At 41.5% G+C, this 20,741-nt stretch overlaps 1 long non-coding RNA gene across 1 annotated transcript; it reads right to left on the reverse strand.

Moving 5' to 3' along the window:
- Positions 1–7,024: 7,024 nt before the first annotated feature.
- Positions 7,025–17,853, reverse strand: LOC135980865 (uncharacterized). The gene is made up of 3 exons (XR_010597772.1): positions 17,684–17,853; positions 7,695–7,779; positions 7,025–7,304 (listed from the first exon to the last, which is right to left on the reverse strand). It is a non-coding gene; the product is annotated as an uncharacterized LOC135980865 (long non-coding RNA).
- Positions 17,854–20,741: the final 2,888 nt, after the last annotated feature.

A 20,741-nucleotide genomic window follows, 5' to 3' on the forward strand; every position in this document is an offset into this window, starting at 1 on the left:
CCTCCCAGTCTCCAGTCTTGCATCCCAGAGCTGTACTGTCTTGCACTGGTCAGAAGCTTGTAAGTTTATTACATAGATTGCCACCTCTTTGTAGGAAAGCAGACATGCATCTGCCTTTGTAACCTGAGCAGATTTCCCAAGCACTTTAGACAAACACACTGGTAAGGATAAAACATTAAAATAAGTTTAACTACAGAAAGATTTGAAGTGATTATAAGTGATAGGCATAAAGGTCAGAGATAGTTACCTTAAGAAATTAAAAATAGAAACAGACTTTCTAAATCCTAAACCTAGGGCTTGTCTACACTACGCAGTTTTTAGCGACAAGGGTGTCGACACAGCCTTGTCACTAAAAGTCAGCGTGTGTAAACGCTCTCTGTCATTATTTTGTCGGCACTTCCGCCGACAAAATACTTCCAACCCCGTGAGCGGCGTTAGCTTTGTCAGCAGCAGTGCACTCCTGCCGACAAAGCTGCATTCACACTGCCACTTGAGTCGGCAAAACTTTTGTCTTTTGCAGGGGGTGCTTTTTTAAGTACCCGTGAAAGACAAAAGTTTTGTCAACAGCGTCGCAGTGTAGACAAGCCCTAAGTCTAAGCAAGAGTTCAATTGAACAGCTTTTCTTACCCTAATAGATGGCACAATCAGGATACAGTTCCTCAATACACCGACTGAACTCCCTTTCCAGCCTGGGACCACTCTTACCCAGTTTGTCTTCCAGATGTGCTTCCAGGTGTTGAGCTGCAAGGCGGGGAAAGAGAGGCCAAGTGATGATATAACTTCCCCTCTTTTATACTTTCTTCCAGCTTGCTAAAAAGATCTTTGTGACTTAGGAATCAAGCAGTCCCCATTGGTCAAGCAGTCTCCACTGGATAGGTGCCTTCTCTAAGGCTGTGGCTACACTCGGAACTTCAAAGCGTTCTCGCGGCAGTGCTTTGAAGTGCGAGTGTGGTCGCGCACCAGCACTGGGAGAGAGCTCTCCCAGCGCTGCAGGTACTCCACCTCCACCTGGGGCACTGTTTACACTGGCACTTTACAGCGCAGCTGTAACTTGCTACGCTCAGGGGGGTGTTTTTTCACACCCCTGAGCGAGAAAGTTGCAGTGCTGTAAAGCGCCAGTGTAGCCATAGCCTAAGGAGATTCTGGGATAGTGGATTCTTTTCTTGATGGTTGTTGATGAGCCATTAACATTGTCTGTTGATGGCTACTCCTGTGTTGTAACTGAAAGGCTGATTGTGAGTGTTTCCAACCTCTCAACATATTTCAGTATCACACATATCAATATTTCATAACTTCACATACCATGATAGTTCAGACAATCCAACAGATCTTAATGTCCAACAAATCAAGACTTTTAAAATGATACCTCACAAGGTATACTTTGTACAAAGCATATCATAATCATATCACCATGGTGAATATGGGGGTTCCAGGGTGCTACTTTGAGGTACAGAGTGCCACACACTCCCTTTCTTATCATTTCCCCCTCTTCTGTGGATCTGGTATTTGCATCCTGATTTTCCTCTTTAGTGGACTCAGACCAACACATGCACCAGAAGGCTTGTCAGCTACTGCAGTACTTCAAAGAAGTTGTCACGGTAGCTGGCAAAGGAATGAGGGTTTGCATGAAACCATTAAAATGAGGGGGCACTGAGCAATTAAAGCAAGCATCCATATTTAAAACAAATTTAAAAATGGCTTCCTCAGAGAAAGGCTCATGGATTCACAAAATGAATAAACTCTTTCATTAAATGGCTGTTCTGTAAACATGACAGTTCTCTGAGCATCAGACTGTGTTTCACTATGAATAGTGAAACAAGCTTCATATAACAGGGGGAAATTTTGGCTGCACCCTGTATTCCAGGTATTGCTAGTGTTATGTTAGGCTCTTCAACTGCCAGTCAAGTCAAATCTGTTCCCCCTTCCAGTGACACAATGAGATTATGAATTTCTAACATGGCAGCAAATATTCAAGAACAGCTGTTTAGAAGACTTCAGAAGAACCAGTATTTCTCAATACAACTGCATGAAACTACAGATAAATATTCTGCCCAACTTTTAACATGTATCCAGTGTGGGTGAGAATGATCAATACAGAAGGGCCTCCTCTTTTGGTGTCCACTAATAGAACATATGACAGGGGACAAAATGAAGCTTTCCAAAAGTCATTTCTTGCAGCTGAGTTGATTTGCCATTTCTGTGCTGGTATTTGTAATGATAATGCTCCAAAACAGAAAAAAAAAAACCACCAACAACAACACAGCAACCTTGTCACTAGAATGCAGTCTATTGCGTCCTAAGCTCTTAGGAGACATTGTCCGGTTCTTCTGGAAGTTTTGGTGGCAAAGAGGTTGCCAGCGGAAATAGAGAAGCTCCTTAAGCAGGTTGTAAAATTTCTGACTTTATTAAAGCTAAGCCAAAGCCTGTCTCTTTGCTATTTCATGTGAAGAAACAAATGAGTAGTCAGCACTCCTTCCACCCTGCACTTCATTGGCTTTCACATGGCAAAAGTTTTGAATAGCTTGTTTGAGCTCCAGGAATACGCAAGGATTCTCTTGGCTGAATGAGGCTTTGCCTTTGCTGAATATATTATTGATTAACATTGGCTTCCTCAGAATGCTTCTCTCTAGGGGCAGGATATGGCACGGGTTCTCAACCCATGTCATGCTGGTCAGGAAGTGTTTTTTGTTCCTGAACAAAAAATTGAGGAAAACAAACTTTTCATTTTCAAGCTAAAACCTCTCCAGTACATCATCAACGATCTACAAACTATCCTGGAAAACCATCCTGCACTCTCACAGACCTTGGGAGGCAGGCCAGTCCTCGATTACAGACAGCCCCCCAACCTGAAGCAAATACTCACTAGCAACTATGCACCACACCACAGAAACACTAACCCAGGAACCAATCCCTGTAACAAACCCCATTGCCTACTCTGTTGCCATATCTACTCTAGCGACACCATCAGAGGATCCAACCACATGAGCCACACCAACAGGGGCTCATTCACCTGCACATCTACTAATGTTATATATGCCATCATGCACCAGCAATGCCCCTCTGCCATGTACATTGGCCAAAACAGAAAGTCTCTACGTGAAAGAATATCAGACATCACAAATGGCAACATATAAAAGTCAGTAGGAGAACACTTCAATCTCCCTGAACATTCAATAACTGATTTAAAAGTAGCCATCCTTCAACAAAAAAACTTCAAAAACAGATTTCAAAGAGAAACTGCAGAGCTAAAATTCATTTGCAAATTTAACACCATTAATTTGGGCTTGAATAGGGACTGGGAGTGTCTGGCTCACTACAAAAGCAATTTTCCCTCTCTTGGTACTGACACCTCCTTATCAATTATTGGGAGTGACCACATCTACCCAGATTGAATTGGCCTTGTCAACACTGGTTCTCCACTTGTAAGGTAACTTCCTTCTCTTCATGTGTCAGTATATTTATGCCTGCATCTGTAATTTTCACTCCATGCATCTGAAGAAGTGTGGTTTTTTTTACCCACGAAAGCTTATGCCTAAATAAATCTGTTAGTCTTTAAGGTGCCACCGGACTCCTTGTTGTTTTTTTGGAGACAGACTAACATGGCTACCCCCTGTAATTTTTCATTGTCATCCAATATTTTTTTTCAGAAGTTTTTAGATTTTATTGAAGAAGCAAACAAACAATTTGTTGTTGTTTTTTTTCATGAAAACCTGAAAATGGGCTTCTGTCACTGAAATTTCTGTTTTGAGAAAAGCCATTTTTCATTAAAAAAATATTGACAAATTTTGACCGGCTCTAATTGTGACTCCCAGGAGGGAAGGAGGGACACAAGCCTGTGTCTCAGGGAGTTGTCAATACACTGACATTGTCATATTGCTAAATGACAGGAATCACCAGCTAGAGGAAAAAGGGATCTCAGGTCAGTGCGGATGGGGAAGAAAGGGGGTCTTGGAATGGAAAGGATTGAGAACCACTGCACTAGACCACAGTAAGTGCCAAGCTGGAAGTGCTATGGTTGGAACACCTTCTGCAGCTCTAGTCTCTAATGAACAGCCAACTAAAGGCTGGATCCCATGATGTGCTAAGTGCCACGTGCCAGGTGCTGAGCATTGTGAACTCCAGCAATTGGCAGCACTTAGAAACTTGCAGAAAGCAGTTGTCACTTTCCAGATTTCTGCCTTGATTAAGTAGTATTCACAAGCTCCAAAAGAAGCCAGTTTTCACTTCCTCATCTGGAGAGAAGGTTGTCCCAGCTCAGGATTGAGGCTGGAGTAAAAGAGGGGTAGTTGCTAGATGATCCCCACAAATAAAGTTGGTAGCTCCTACAATCTATAGATATACCACAAAATGAAAGCCAACTAACAAAGTCTGGAATTTCTAACTTTACTCTGGGATTGTAAGAAATCTTTTCTCTTTAATTCTGTTGCTTTTTGTCTTTTCAAATAGGTGTACAGCATTGTAGTGACTATCATCAGTCTTTTATACATCATAGTAATCATACTTTTCTACATTTGTTGAGTGGTCTAGTGATGACATCAAACAATGTACTGTAGGTGATTATGAAGTGTTTCCCCCCCCCCCTCTCCTTCTTTGGGAAGATAAAATAATTCAGATAAAAGGAACATCTCTTTTATAAGACAGAACTCAAGTAATTTGAGGTGGGAGTCCATAAAAATATCACAAGTATTGTTGAAATGATGAGTCACCCTGGCAGTATAAAAATAATCTATTTATCTACATTTTTTCCAAAAGCTTTGAAGTCCCATATCTCGGAAAATAATATATATTAAAGTCCTTTGAAAGAAAGATCATTTTTTGCTTTGAGATATGAGCAGTCTCTCTCCCTTTCTGTCTCGCTCTCTCCTTTATAACAACTCTTTTTCCTAGGTACATCTTTTTTGTAGGTTCTCTTTTACAATAATCAGCAGTTTATGTTGGGTAGCTTCCAGTTAGGACTCTAAAATATATGTTGGCCAGTAAAAGCTTTACCAATATCAATCAGGAGGCCCTGTGATTAACCAGAAATTAACATAAATTAAATTGTTAATTCTCTGAGTAATATGAGTACAAGGTATTCATGTGTGTGTGTGTGTGTGTGTGTGTGTGTGTGTGTGTGTGTGTGTGTGTAAAAAGCCTGCAGTTTTAAGAGGGTCTCAGACGGGATTAGACATAATGGGTCAGATCCTGAGCTGATGGAAATCAGTGTAGCTGCCCAGGAGTTAATGACACTGAAGATCCAGTCCAGTGATATTGTTAACATTAGAACTGTTGATTGGTTGGCTGAGGTTGATGGAATAAAGAGGCAGGGAGAAATAAGAGCCAAGACATGACAGGGAAATTACAAAATCATTTGCCTTGGCTAGAAAGATGTACACTTGAAGCTGTGGCCACCTGTTTTAGCTAGGAAGGGCCAGGAAAAAAAATCCATTTTATGGAAAATATAGAGCTTTCAAAATTTATTTTTGTTCCACATCAGGCATCAGAATGAAAAGGAGACAGTTTCCCCCCTGCCCACATATACATACACATAGGAGAGACTGACCAAAATAGTCCCAGATGAGCTATTGGCTATTCTGCAGGGGGTCTTTCTCTGTGACCAGAAATTCCATCATGAACCTTGAAAGGTTCCTGATAAAATTGACATACAATTTTCACACTTTTCTGCAAAACATTTTGGTTTTAATGAAATGACATTTTTTGTAGGGATGCATAGCTCCCGAATCGCCAGCCCACGGGCGCGGCAAACTGCTCCCATGGCTACGAGGCAGGAGTGACCTTCAATCCAGCGTTTGTGTTTGGGAAACTTATTTGGCTGATTTGATTGTACCCTCGCAGCTGGTGTTCACGCGCTCAAGAGATGGGTTCGTTATCTTATGTGCATGTATACTGCCTAGCTTTTCTATGCGCAAGAATGTAACCACTAAGAAGTGTTGTAAACAAAGTAAAAAAAGAAATAAAAACCCCAGGAAAGTTTTCCTGGGAGGCTTTTTGCAAAAAGCTTGTGAAGCTCTCTAGCTACCAACAAACCTGGCGTTCTGTTTCCTTTCCTGCGTCGTCACCACAATTTTTGACCAAAAATGTTTTGTGACAACATTTTCAACCAGTTCTAGTCTCATCCATTAGAGAGTCCACTAGCAGAAAGCGTCACTACATTCTCGTTCCTTTGAGGGACTCACACTAACATTGAGGGTAGAAGCAAGTACCTGGACCCTTAGAGGCGAAGAGCCAAGTGACACTAGGTCCATGTTACCCCCAAAGAAGACCAATGGCACTTCTACAAAGGGAGGATCAGAGAAGCCTTTGTTCTTTCAAAGACAAAAATCTCTTACCTTCCACACAGTTCTGAAATATAAGGAATAGAGGAATCCATTCCCATTGGGGAGATGTTGAAAAAGCTATCGAGAATCCGGAGAAGGAAGTGATTGTCTTCATAACAAAGGAAGGAGTTGCAGAAATCAAGCCAGGCTCACTCAGAGCTTTTACTTGTGCGTGATTCTTTTCAATCCCTAATATTTTTAAAATATATATGTGAAAACACTAACATTATCTTATCTTAATATTTGCTGTACCATCAACCAACATTAATTGCCTCATGGGTCAAATATCCTAATGCCTTTTTTTGTACAATAATAATACCTAGCTCTTATATAGTACTTTTCACCTATGGATTTCAAAGTGCTTTACAAAGGAGGTGGTATCATTACCCCATTGGAGATTATGTGGCACAGAGAGGTGATGCAGCTTACCTACAGTAAACTGATAGATCAGTAGCAAAGCTGGGACAAGAATGCGAGTTTCCGGAGTCCCCGTCCAGTGCTCTATCCACCAGACCACACTGCCTCCAATACTAAACTATTCTAGGGCTTGTTTACATTGGAGCTGTTGGGAATGCTGAAGTTAGCTTTATATCCCTGTCTGGACACACAGTCAACTAATAAGTTCAAGTCGATTAAAAATCAGAATTTAAGAAATCTAATTCCAAGTACTTATTTATTTTTGTTTTCGCACTATATGACACATAGTTTTAAATATAGTACTTCTTTTGAAAGCACGTAGGCAAGAGGAAATTGCATTGCAATACTTGGCGTATATCATCCATTCAGAGCACTCTCCGTGCAGTACCTTGATTACTGGATGAATATTGGTTGCGGTCTTCTCTAAGCACTTTTCACATCCAGCAGTATAAATTTATGTAAAGGTTTACTGACACCACAATTCCATTGCATCAATCTCTTCATTATGCCATTTAAACTTTGAATTTTCTCTGTAGGCTTTAGGGGAAAAGGCCTTTATGACAGTGCAGTCTATGTAAAAAAAAAAAAAAATAACCAGAAACATGACCAGATGTTCTCATTAAGCATTAAATAAACAAACATACAAATGTATCATTTCTTTTTTGTCAAATAATATTCCCTGCAATGTTAGCTTTAATTAAATATGGATTATCTTTTTTAGTTAGTATATCTACTTAGAGAGAGTGAACTAACTAGAATAATAATCTTTGCTTTCTCTCATTCCACTTGCTTTTTAATGGGGCAATGCCTCATTTTGAAGCCAAATTTAGACAACACACAGACTTTATATTCCTTTCACAAAAAGTGATGGCTATCATTCTCGTAAATATTAAAAAACAGAACCATTATACAGCAAACCTTGTGAAGCAAATTACAAGATGAAGGCAAAATAATACCCACTTGCTTTGAATGATGTATAAAAAAGAGGAGTTGCTGTAAGAGTGTACACCGATACGGTCTGCAGTCTCTTGAAGTTGTCCATTTGCTGCAAAAGAGGCATTTGTTACAGTGTATAAGAGATTGCATGATAACAAACAGCTCAGGGCTCATGCTCAGCTTCCTAAATTTTGAACTGTATTGTAATGGTAGAAATCTGAGGTTAATGTTGTGCTTTCATAACAGCATGTCTGTGCCGTGGCTGCTCATTTGAGTTCCTGACTCATTTGCATGCCTCTGCCATTCATCCTAGAATTTCATTGTGGGAGCACTGCAGCTCAGACTTGGCTAGCAGCCAGAGCCTACTTCTTCATTCCTTCTTTATAGCTAATACAATATGAAAGTCACTAACAAAAAGACTTTCATGTCAAATTACAGAAAAAAAAACCTGAATTGCCTAATAGGATTTTAAATTCTTATCATACTGGTGACTTTCTGTAAGTAGTAACATTTGAAAAGAAAGACTTAGCTGATGTTTTCTTCAAATACCCTTCGCACATTGTAAGTTTCCTTACAAACTCTGACACAAAGCTTCTCTGTCAGTATAGAGATGATAGAGGACTACTGAATCAGAGCTATATAGTCCTCCACTACTGATCTCACCTCGCTGGACTTACAGTCTCATCAAATATAGGTAAGGTGATGCATATCAACAAATATTCCTATTTGATTCTGATTTGGAGCCTATTTTTATATCTAAATGAATGCATATACTGTGTCTAACAGTTAGAAAGAATGCGGTTTGAAAAGAATCAACGTTGTAATGTTTCTTTTATATGTTAATTACATGGATTGAACAACAGTTAAAAAGATTGCATATGGTTGCCACATTTCAGAAGAGTTGGATGAAAAACTAGAGTAATCCCTGCACTTGTCCCTCTCATCTAACCCATATTGCCTATAAAAAGTTACCAGTCTTTCTTCTTGAAGTAGGACACAGTATAGTACTCCCAGCCTCTGACAGAAAAGCACAATATTATGTACATTTCAGATGGAATTATTAGCTGAGAAGAAATATAAACAACCTGCAAGATTCATGGGAAGAGTGTAAAGTTTGGGAGAAGGGATTAAGTGAAATTAAAAGTGATTGTAAAACAGTGGCTTTCTTCAAGAGAACATGTCTCCTTCTAGTGGCTGGGAGGACACTACTTTGCTACTTACTGGTAACTGAAAGTATTTTCCTTTAGCGCAAGTGGCAAAGGTCTGTGATTTTGATGCTGACGTCTCTGGGTAACTGTAGCAGGGTTACCATCACCTTCCGAGCATGCCATTGTAGCTGCGTGTGTCTCTGCAGTGGCCTGCCTCCGTTTCTCCTCAATGAGGTTACTTAAACAGTCCAGTCAAGGAGAAGCCAAACATTCTACTCTACAACTGTATATATTCATTTAATTAGGCCTTCTGAAAGGAACACTTCTACAAGGGTTTAAAGCTCTTACTGCAGAGCCTAGCTAAAACGTAAAAGTCCCAAAACAAGTCTTTAGGTCCAGCAATGGCTCTTTCTCCTATAAGGCCTCAGACTTCTCTGCTGTCTGGAGAGCTCTACAGTCTTTCCCCCATTTGCTAAGCGTCTCTCCCAGACCCCCATACCTGAAAAGCTTTTGCCCAGTTCAGGCTTACTAGGAGCTCCTTTCCTCTGGAGCATCCTTCCTCCTTGGGATTTTTTTTTTTCAATTTGATCTCTCCTATGGCTATTAGGCCCAGATGTTCCTTTGTTAATTAACTGCCTTCCAGCTACTTGGGCAGTTAACTATCCCCAAGTGGATCTGGAACTCATTTCTTTCAGTGGAGCCTGTCAAAGGTAGGCGAGGCATCTGATTCCCTTAAAGACCAGCCATGTGATAGTTACATCTCTACTGATCACAATATATGCAAACTATAGCTTGTTTTCACTGGGTCAGAGTTTGCTCCAACTTCCCTCCAATCACTTGCAGAGATCCACAGATTGTCCCTAAAGGGATGAGGTGGGCAGGGAGTGGGAAGTGAACACACCTTTAACAGATCATCTACTCCAATGTCTATAAAACAGACTTCAAATCTAGTGGTAGCATGTCATGAGGGAGATGTGAGTTTGGTGTTCAAAATTTGTCCTTTGGTTCTAGATTGGCAAGGCCTGGGGGGTCCTGCATATACAGGACTTTCATCCTCTGGAGGAAAGAATGCCTTACATTTCTCTGAAGGGACCTCTCCAACCAATCAGAGAGTAGCACTGATTTATGGTAGGACAGAGACACATTTAGCCTTCTTCAGCTGGAAATGTGATTGCTAATGCTGATCTTGTACACAGGGCTTCTTCGGACATTGAGAAACTCATGGGCTTTCCCTTGGCAACGTCCTGGCTCTGCTGTATAGTTGAAAAATTTCAAATAAGAGGATATTTGGGTAGGTCTGGAAGGAGATTTGCAACTACAGTTTTGAGCAGAGATTGGTCAGTATCTCAGATCAATGCTCTGCACCTCAATCTGACAAATGTACTTCTTAGCAAACTATTTATAAGCAAGAGAAAACTCATTTTATATTCTTAAGATTCATAGATTTATAGATTCTAGGACTGGAAGGGACCTCGAGGGGTCATCGAGTCCAGTCCCCTGCCCTCATGGCAGGACCAAATACTGTCTAGACCATCCCTGATAGACATTTATCTAACCTACTCTTAAATATCTCCAGAGATGGAGATTCCACAACCTCCCTAGACAATTTATTCCAGTGTTTAACCACCCTGACAGTTAGGCACTTTTTCCTAATGTCCAACCTAAACCTCCCTTGCTGCAGTTTAAGCCCATTGTTTCTTGTTCTATCCTTAGAGGCTAAAATGAACAAGTTTTCTCCCTCCTCCTTATGACACCCTTTTAGATACCTGAAAACTGCTATCATGTCCCCTCTCAGTCTTCTCTTTTCCAAACTAAACAAACCCAATTCTTTCAGCCTTCCTTCATAGGTCATGTTCTCAAGACCTTTAATCATTCTTGTTGCTCTTCTCTGGACCCTCTCCAATTTCTCCACATCTTTCTTGAAATGTGGTGCCCAGAACTGGATACAATACTCCAGTTGAGGGCTAACCAGCACAGAGTAGACTGTGTAGTCATGTAGACATGACTTCTCGTGTCTTGCTCACAACACACCTGTTAATGTATCCAGAATCATGTTTGCTTTTTTTGCAACAGCATCACACTGTTGACTCATATTTAGCTTGTGGTCCACTATAACCCCTAGGTCCCTTTCTGTCATACTCCTTCCTGTTGTTGTAAAGGGTCTAACTGCATGTGTAGATGGAGCTTTATTCATTATGGCCAATGCATTTCCACAAAATAGCCAATCTGCAGTATGACATTCCCAGTAGATCAGAGTACTATAGTACTACGGAGAAAAACATGTTTGTCCTTCAGCAAGACACCTGGTAGCCAAAAGGTCAGGGCATGAAGCACCTGCACCACCACAGATCAAGAAAGGATAAGAAGTTGACAGGGATGAAGGGGAATCTGACCCAATGGTAGAGGAGATGGAGAGCCCAGGTATGGAGCATCACTGCAGAGTTACCACTCTGATCTGTGGCTAGCCCAAACCTCACTTGTGTCACTTTCTCTCCAGCTATCTCACAGAGAATACATCTGCACTGCAATGAGAGCTGTGATTGCAGCATGATTAGAATACCTGAGCTAGCTTTGCCCCGGCTAGGTCAAGTCACTAGAGCAGTGAACTTATGTTATCCTGGGTGGCAGCATGGGCTAGCTTCCCAAGTACATGCCCAGGGTCTGGGACAGGCTTGTGCAGCCTGTACTGCTGTGGCTGCACTGCTACGGTTAATTGAACTAGCTAGCTCAAAGCTAGCTCAGATACGTGCTGCAATCACATCTCGGATTTCAGTGTAGATGTACCCAGAGAGAAGGATTTGACACTGCCCAGTACTTCAGAGGAAATTCTCTATTTTATGGGAGGGAGAGGCACATCTGAGGCCTTTAGATCAAAGGGCTGTCAGAAAGGAGCTACTTGATGGGCAGTCTGGCAGCTCTGCAGGGGGGTGAGAGGGAACTCAGTGTGTAGGAAAGGTTTCAATGAAATGAGATATGAGCTTGGGTACTGAGTAAATTACTGAAATAAGTGCAATATGTTATTATTAATCCAGAGAGTGTTTGCAATGAAAGCCTTTACTGTTTGCATTTTGTGACTTCCCTCCCCCCATCAATCCAATCCTGTCTTCCCTGACCAAGGAAGTAGGGATCGGGTCCCATATCTGTATACTCATCAGCAGCAGAAGCAAAAAACAGAAGCAGCTAATGGGAGAGTTTTGTAGGGCGTAGCTGTGGACTCTGTGCTTGGAGGTAGCAGGACTTGATGAGTGGTGTGTTTGTCTGTAGATTGCTTGTTTGAATGTTTATTTGTTTGCACTCTTTATACAGACTGAGTAGCTGGGCCATGGACCTTGAGTAAGGAGCTAAGATAGGTCTGTTTGTTAGTGTCTTAGTAAAGGTCCCGAGTGTCTAACCTTTGGAGCTTTGACCAGTTCCACTGTTTGATGTCTCTGAGTGGCTAACCACTACCTGGTGCTGAAGGACAGAGCTGAGCAGAGCAGGAAAACTTGATATAAAAAGTCAGTTTCTAGACAAACTCGAGAGCCGCAAAGAGAGGCAGCTAACAGGAGAGTTTTGGAGGGACTTTAAAGAGGCTTTCCATCCAGATTCAGTTCTACATTTGATTTTGATATGAGTAGTATGGAACATTTGTGGTGACCTGCAACATATGTGCCATGTTTTCTTTACTGCATGAAGCCAGAAGGGATTTCCTATACATGAAGTGCAAGCTAGTGGTTGTGCTGGAGGAGAAGATTCTTGAATTGGAGAGGCAAGCAGAGATGCTACTGAGGATCAGAGATCCCAAGGAATTCCTAGACACCAGGTTCAGGGCCACCAGTACCCCAGGTTCAAGGCAGAAAAAAGCTGGGTGTTAAGGAACTGGGGAGAAAGAGGAAGTCAGAAAGGAGTCCTAGCAGTTTGTAACCACCAAAGGCAAGGGTTCATGGTGGCATTCTATGTGACTGGAGATAAACAAGGAGGGGCAGGCTGTTGGTCCCAGAGAGAAGATATGGGGGGAATTTCACACTGCTGGAAATTTACAATCAATACCAGGTCCTCAGCTTGGAAACTGTGGGAGATACCATTCAAGATCCAATTGGTTCAAGGGAATGGAGAGATTACAGGACAAATATATAGGTGGCAGTTTGACAAAATCTGTAAGAAAATCAAGATTGTCCTCAAAGACATCTCCAACCATCCAAGGAAGATAAACAAACCTTGTTGGGATTGCAATACTAGAAAGAAACGAAAGACCATTCTGCAAGGGGAAGGAATACAACAGGATGTTGTGCTGACTTCCTGGAGCCAAGACTCAAGACAGCACTCTAAGATTAGATAGGCTTTTGAAGTCGATGGGAAATTGATGATGTTCATATCAGCACTAATGACACTGCATTGCAGGATATCTTGCACGTAGAACATGACATCAGGGAACTCAGAAGCATGGTGAAAAAAAATGTCCAAGCAATCTTCTCTGAGATCCTTCCTATCCCAAAGAAAGACAGAAGGCAGAAGACTCTGGAAGTGAACCACTGGCTAGATCAGTGGAAAAGAGTAGAGCATTTTGATTTTGTGGAACATTGGTCCTTCTTCTATTGGGAGAGGAGGCTGTATAGTTTGAATGGGCTCCACCAATTGGAGACAGGTTGGCTAGAGTCGTCAGCAGAGCGTTAAATTAATAACGAAAGGGAAGAGTAAAAAGAGGGAAGATATGAACACTTAGAACAAAACTGAGACTTGAGAATAAAATTAATCAAGTAACCATAGGGCAGAAGAGAAGAAATTATTTAATTGCTTTATACCAATGCTTATGACCAGGATAACAAACAAGAGGAATTGGAATTGGTCATTTATGAGCATAAATTTGATCTAGTTTATATTACAGAAAACTGGTGGAATGATTCCCATGACTACAATGTTAAAAGCAATAATTATAGCCTATTTAGGAAGTATCAAGTGGTCAGAAGGGGAGGGGAAGTGGCACTCTTTGTCAAACATGGCAGTATCTATTTCCGAGTCACTGATAACTCAGAAGAAAATGATCTCGAATACTTATGGATGAATATCCTAACAGATAAAGCACAAGACGGAGTATTAGTTGGTGTCGGTTACAGACTACTAACTTACACTAGAGAGCTGGATGACTGGCTCCTTACACTTCTGTCTATAATGGCGGAGGGAGGGACTCTCTGATCATGGGGGATTTCAGTCTGAGTGACATATGCTAGAGGTCTCATGCTGCTAGTACTAAAAAATCCGTGGAATTTCTAAATATTATAAGTGACAATTTCCAAACTTGAGAAGTGTTGCATCTAACTTGGGAAAATTCTATAGTAGACTTCATCCAGAACTACAAATGTATGTGTCATGATCACATTTATAATGTGCAAAGAGAATAAAGTCCATACCAGTGATATATATACTTGGGTTTTAAAAGAGCCAATTTCACAAAGCTGAAAACAATTATGAGTCAAATCAGCTGGGAAGGAGAATTTAATCAGAAAATGTGAATGATAATTAAAAATTGTTTCAGAACACTTTACTAAATGCTCAAAAAGCCATACTCCCACTACTGAGGGAGAATGCTATATTGATTAAAAATTGACCTGATTTAGGGGGGTAAGTGAAGGCAACTATAAATACAAAAATGTAATATATCACAAATGGAAGAAAGGGGAAGTTGATAGTAATGCATATAAACAAAGAGCTAGGATTTGTAGAAAAAATGATAAGGGAAGCAAAAGGACACAAGGAGAACTGTATGGTCAGCAGAGTTAAGGGCAACAAGGAGGATTTTTTAAAAATAGATTAGGAACAAAAAGAATCCAAATAATATTATTGGTCCATTACTGGATGGAAATAGAAGACTTATCAATAATACAGAAAAAAAAGCATGTGTGTTCAAATAAATGTTTGTGTTCTGTATTTGGGGGAAAAAAGCCAGATGATATAGTCATTTCATCTGATAACATGCTTTCCATTCCACTAGTATATCAGGAGGATGTTAAACAGTTAGACATTTTTAAAACAGCTGGTCCAGATAACTTGCTTCCAAGAGTTTTAAAAGCCCAGTCTGGGGAGCTCACTGGACTGTTAATATTAAGTCTTGGAACACCAGGGTAGTTTCAGAAGCCTGGAAGAAAGCTAATATTGTGCCAACATTTAAAAAGGGTAAATGGGAGGACCTGGGTAATTATAGTCTTTTCAATCTGAAATCAATCCGGAACTGATATTAAAGGAGGGTAATATAATTAATGGCCATCAACATGAGTTTATGGAAAATAGATCTGTGAAACTAACCTGACAGTTTGCTTGTTTGTTTCTTTTTGATCAGATTCCAAGTTCGGTTGATAAAGGTAATAGTATTGATGTAATATATTTCGACTTCTGTAAAGCACTTGAATTGGTGCTGCATGGCATTTTGAATAAAAATTAGAACAATATAAAATTAACATGACACACAAAATAGATTAAAAGTTGGCTTACTGATAGGTCTCAAAACGTAATTGTAAATGGGGAATCATCAAATAGATGACTTGATTACAGTCTGTAAGTCCCTACGGGGGAACAAATATTTTAATAATGGGCTCTTCAGTCTAGCGGAGAAAGGTATAACATGATCCAAAGGCTGGAAGTTGAAACTAGACAAAAACAGACTGGAAATGAGGCATAATTTTTTTAACACTGGGAGTAATAAACCATTAGAACAATGTACCAAGGGTCGTAGTGGATTCTCTATCACTGGTAATATCGTTTGCATGGTTTTTTTCCTAAAAGATATAATCAGGACATTAAATTGAGGAAGTTCTCTGGCCTGTGTTATACAGAAGATCAGATTATATGATCACAATATTCCCTTCTGCCCTTGGAATCTATGAACTATAACCTCGCTTTTCCAGCTAAACTAGTCAAACATCCACTATAATTTGTAGTAGGACATCAACTTGACCTCAATTAATTACAAAGTCTAGGTTCCCTTCTGCCCCTCAGATAATCATTTAGGGCTAGGTGGCAGATTTACACACAGCCCCTGAATAAGGGGAGGTGTATAAACTGCATCATCCTAGGAATAGCTTCAGGGGGCATTGTAGCCCAGAGACTCTTCAACATCACAATTTGTTCCCTGCTCCCTCCTTGATCTTATGTGGTAGGAATTACTGCTGACCAGCAGCAAATTACTTTCTTTCCCATTGCACCATGCTGGCTCAGCTATTCTGTTCAACAAATGGGTGCGGAGGGTGTGAAGAGAAGATGCCATCCATTCCCCTCTCATTTCCCTCCTTACTAATTCTCTATCCATCTGCTCCAGGGAAGGAGTAAACAAGTGCCTAGCCTCTGGACTTCAGCTCTGGTTCACCCACACAAGTACAACATGGAGGTTCTTGTTTCCTTTCACAGGCACGTAACCTGAATCTGAAACTAGCCTTCTACATGGTTAGAGCTACAATCCCTACAAGTTTTTCAAAGTTTTAGGAGTCCCTGCTTATGAAAACTCCACTGTCAATGAAAATCCCTTCCCTTTCCTCACATCCCATCCGAACGCTGACATTCACTAATCACTGACTTAGACAACAAATAATTTCAGTGGAATTAGAAACTGCTGAAGACATGAGAGCAAACTAAATGCCATGGTATATGAAAGGCTGAACATTTAAGAACTCAGGAGAGCCTCAAACTGCAAATGACACACAGCAGAGAAAATCCCAGCTCCTATTGCAAAGTAGTAATGAAAATCAACTCTAACCATAAACCCCCTAAAGCAGGAGCCACAGCAGATATAATTGAGTACCATACCTCCCACTCATTTCCCCCCTTTAAATTTAACGTGTTTTGCTAGAAAACAGTAACAGCACCATGATGGGTTCAAAATGAAAGCACTATGTTATAGTGATATGTACCTATAATAATATCCAGTATAAAATGCTGCAGTTATGTTGCACTGTGATTAGCTTGGGTAATGGTAAGGCATTCTCCTACTAGCAATAAAAGTTAGGGCTGTAGTGAACAGTTGTTTATTTGCCTTCTAATTTTACCATAGAATCATGGAAAACAGAGGTGGAAAAGCCCTATTAGGTTATCTAGTCCATGTCACTGCCAGTGAAGAACTGATCATTACAGTACATTTTCTAGTGTTGATGAGTCTTTTACCTATTCCTGTCGGAGAGTTCTCTACTTTGTAAGAGACATCTGTGTGAGAAGGATTTTTTTTCCTGGTTTTCAAATGATATTTCTCCATTCTTAATTCCATCCCTTTACTTCTAGTCATAACCCTTTATGCCATCATAAATAATAAATAATTCATCTTTTTTTTTTTTATGTTTACATCCAGGGGACATGCAGAGCCACGATTTTGTGTTAAGCAGCACCAACATTTAACTGGAAATTCCTGCAGAATTTAAGCTTCCTTTTTTTTTAAAAGTTTCTTGCCAGACAATTTTCCAAATGTGAACCAATGCAGTATTGGCTGGTTTAGTCAAGAAGGCCAGAAAGAAACAAGAGCTCAGAGAGCTGTGAATTATCCCATTTGTCTTAAAGGAGTATTATAGTCAGATTCTCTGCCATGTAAGGGCTGTGTTTGGCTGCCCAGGGTCCAGAACTCAACCTTAAAGTGGGCTTAGCCTGCCACTAGAAGATTCACTCTATGTATGGGAATCTTTGGATGGCACAGAGCCACCAAAACAGCTCCTCTAACCAGAGCCAGAGAAAATGGGGCATGGCCATGTATCTCTGAGTACTGGTGATCCTCAGCTGCCATAGAAACCCCTAAGGGACATTGGTACCTGGGATAAATTAGATTAGCAATATATTTCTGGCAAGATGGTGCCCCAAGATGGACACAATATTCTAGGTGCGGGTAGAGCAAACAATAATGAGACAGAATCATACCTGGCCTTGTATCTGTGTGTGTGCCCACCCCTGGGGAGGATGTAGGGAGCATCTTCAGTGTTTTAAGCCCTTGCACTGGATGCAAGGCAGCCCAAGAAGGAAAAGGAGGCATGAGAAAGAGAGCCATGGCCCTACCCTTTTACACCCTGGCCAGAGGAGCTGTTCCCCTGTATGGAGAATGCAAGGCATATCCTTTAACAGAGTGGTGTTGTATACATACTCTCCCTGACCACTTTCGGTGCAATTGTAACACCTGGGACCTCTGGAGCTTAGTGCATGAGCCTCTACCACATGAGCTAAAAGCCAGCTGTCTGTTAGCTAAGGTTGTAAAGCAGATTCATTTACCTCTCTCTCTCTAAGTGGTCTCAGTGCCACTAGATGGGATACACCACCACACCCAGAAGGTGTGTGGGTTATACAATGCCTCCAGGAGTTCCTCCTTGGGTAATGTACCTCTGCACTAGCCCAGTGTAACCTGTGCTTCTGCATTATCTCTTATATGGCTGTAGAGTAACCTAATGGCTAGAGCACTCGACCCAATTTCTATTCCCAGCTCTGCCACAGATCTGCTGAGACCAGTCACTGCACTTATGTGCCCCAGTTTCCCTATCTGTAAAATGGAAATAATGGTATGACCTCCTCTATAAAGCTCTTTGAGATCTATAGAAGGAAGGTGCTATCTAAAAGCTAAGTATTATTATTACCATCAGTTAATTTCACTCTCTGGTTATCTACTCCTCCAGCTGAGTAAGATATTATATATCACACCAGCCACAAACAGGAAGCAATTGGCAGAGATGGAAATAGGCTCCCAGTTCCCTGATTTAAGCACATCTACCCTCTCAAGAACATTAGTTAACTGTGAAATGTTTGCTCTATCTGCACTTTTCTGTGATTTTCTTTTTTTAAATAAAAATGGTCAGGGTTTTTAAAAAAGAAGCAGAAGTAAGAGGGTACTGTCTGGTTTTGCTTTACATGAGAGATTTCAAGGCTACAGTTCTGAAAAAAGGTGCCATTTCTCAAATACGACTCTGCTTACGGAGGGAAAATACAGCTTTTTTAGGCACTTTTATATGTTTCATACCTGAGACAGTACCAGATGGTGCCATGTAGTCTCAGGTTAATCATTATGTGAGACACCTGGGCTGGGAGCCAGACCCACTTCCCCCTTGACTGTGAGAACAAGCAATGCTGAACCTTACATAAGATTCACAAGCAGAGCCCTTGCATTTTAAGCAGACATCTGTTATGGCATTTCCTATTTATCTGTTATCAAGGTTCGGGCTGATCCGGTACATGGCAGTATGCCATGTCAGTCTTCTCTGGTGGACCTATCAATGTCTGCAGAATTTAAACTTTCATGAAAAAAAAGTTTCTAGCCCTTCTGGCTGTGATGTCAGTGCTCTGAACATGTACTGAAGCAGGGCTGAGTGTAAAAAGATTTAAAAAATATCTCTGAGAGCCAACCTTCCCTTTCCCACTCCACAGGAATGGGACAGCCTTAAACACACTACTATGGTTCCATCGTGCAAGTGGCATGTTACATAGGGACTTTACACAGAACAGTTTAGTGGTGTGGCAGGAACAGTGCGGAGGGGTGTTTTCACAGGGTGGCTAACCCCTGAGAGTGTGATTACACAGCAGCTGAGAGTGAGCATCCCAGACCGGGTAGACAGACTCATGTTAGCAGGTCTCGAGCTATCGTGCTAAAAATAGCAGTGTGGATATTGAGGCATGGGCTGCAGCTCAGACTCTCATACCCACCCAAACCCCTAGACTCGAGAGCCCAAACTGCAACAAGTGAGATAAGGAGCCTTTAGAGCAGGGGTCGGCATGCGGCCCATCAGGGAAATCTGCTGGAGAGCCGGGACGGTTTGTTTACCTGTCGTGTCAGCAGGTTCAGCTGATCGCAGCTCCCACTGGCCGCGGTTCGCCGTCCCAGGCCAATGGGGGCTGCGGGAAGCGGCGCGGGCTGAGGGATGTGCTGGCTGCTGCTTCTCACCGCCCCCATTGGCCTGGAATGGCAAACCGTGGTCAGTGGGAGCCGCAATCGGCCAAGCCTGCGGACACTGCAGGAAACAAACTGACCCAGCCCGCCAGCGGATTTCCCTGATGGGCCATGTGCCAAAGGTTGCCGATCCCTGCTGTAGAGAAAGCAGAGAAGGCCAAACTCCCAACAATAACTGCTGGGAGAGCAGGAAGACAAACCTTCAAGGAAGAGTGTTTGAATTCAGAAGGGAAGACAGATCCTCAGGGAGTAAGGATTGGGCCCAGCTTGAAACTGGGTTGAAGACTGTGGATTTGAGTTCTATTTTGAAAGGCTCTATGGAGGATTTAATGACTTAGACACCAGAAGGGAAATGGTTTGAATACCTGGACTGTGTGGACTTCTTAAGGGGGCCCAAGCATAAGGGAAAACTGAGGCAGGATACTGCAGAGCCACCATTGACCATCAGGGGTCACTACCAGGCAGGCACACCCTTTCATAGGTGTCCTTTAGATCCACCACTCTAGAGATGCACAGCCCTAAATTACTCAGGCACCAGGGACTACAGGGGGTACAAAGACCATGGATAGTTTGGAGCTACAAACTATCCCTCTGGGATATATGTAGGAGGAAATATTTTTCCCTATCCCAGCACAGGGTTCAGCATTTGATCCTAAGAGAAGCATGAATTTTCCTCATTTGTCTCAGTTGAATGTTAACTCTCAGGATTAACATTGGCAACAATTTAAAGTTAGCATTGTTAGCTATTATCAGTGCTGACCAAAACCAGCCAGCTACGCTTGGATTGTGTCTGGAGTTTGGGATTGTGGCAGAACTTGAGTAAAGTACCACCTCTTTTACCACCCTTATATGTAAACAAACACATAAGTAGCCTGACTTGTCTGTTATGGGGAGTTGTGGGGAGGACGGGGGAGAGGGGGGAGATGAACCTCTGTAATTTAGGAACAGTGTCTTTTCCCAAGTAATCACAGTCAATGAACGCTGAGGCTATGTGGCTATTTAGTGAGAATCAGATAATTTACCTTTAGAACTTTAAAGCTGAATAAAGCC

The sequence above is a fragment of the Chrysemys picta genome, chromosome 1 (assembly GCF_011386835.1).
Source record: "Chrysemys picta bellii isolate R12L10 chromosome 1, ASM1138683v2, whole genome shotgun sequence".
Taxonomy (NCBI): domain Eukaryota; kingdom Metazoa; phylum Chordata; order Testudines; family Emydidae; genus Chrysemys; species Chrysemys picta.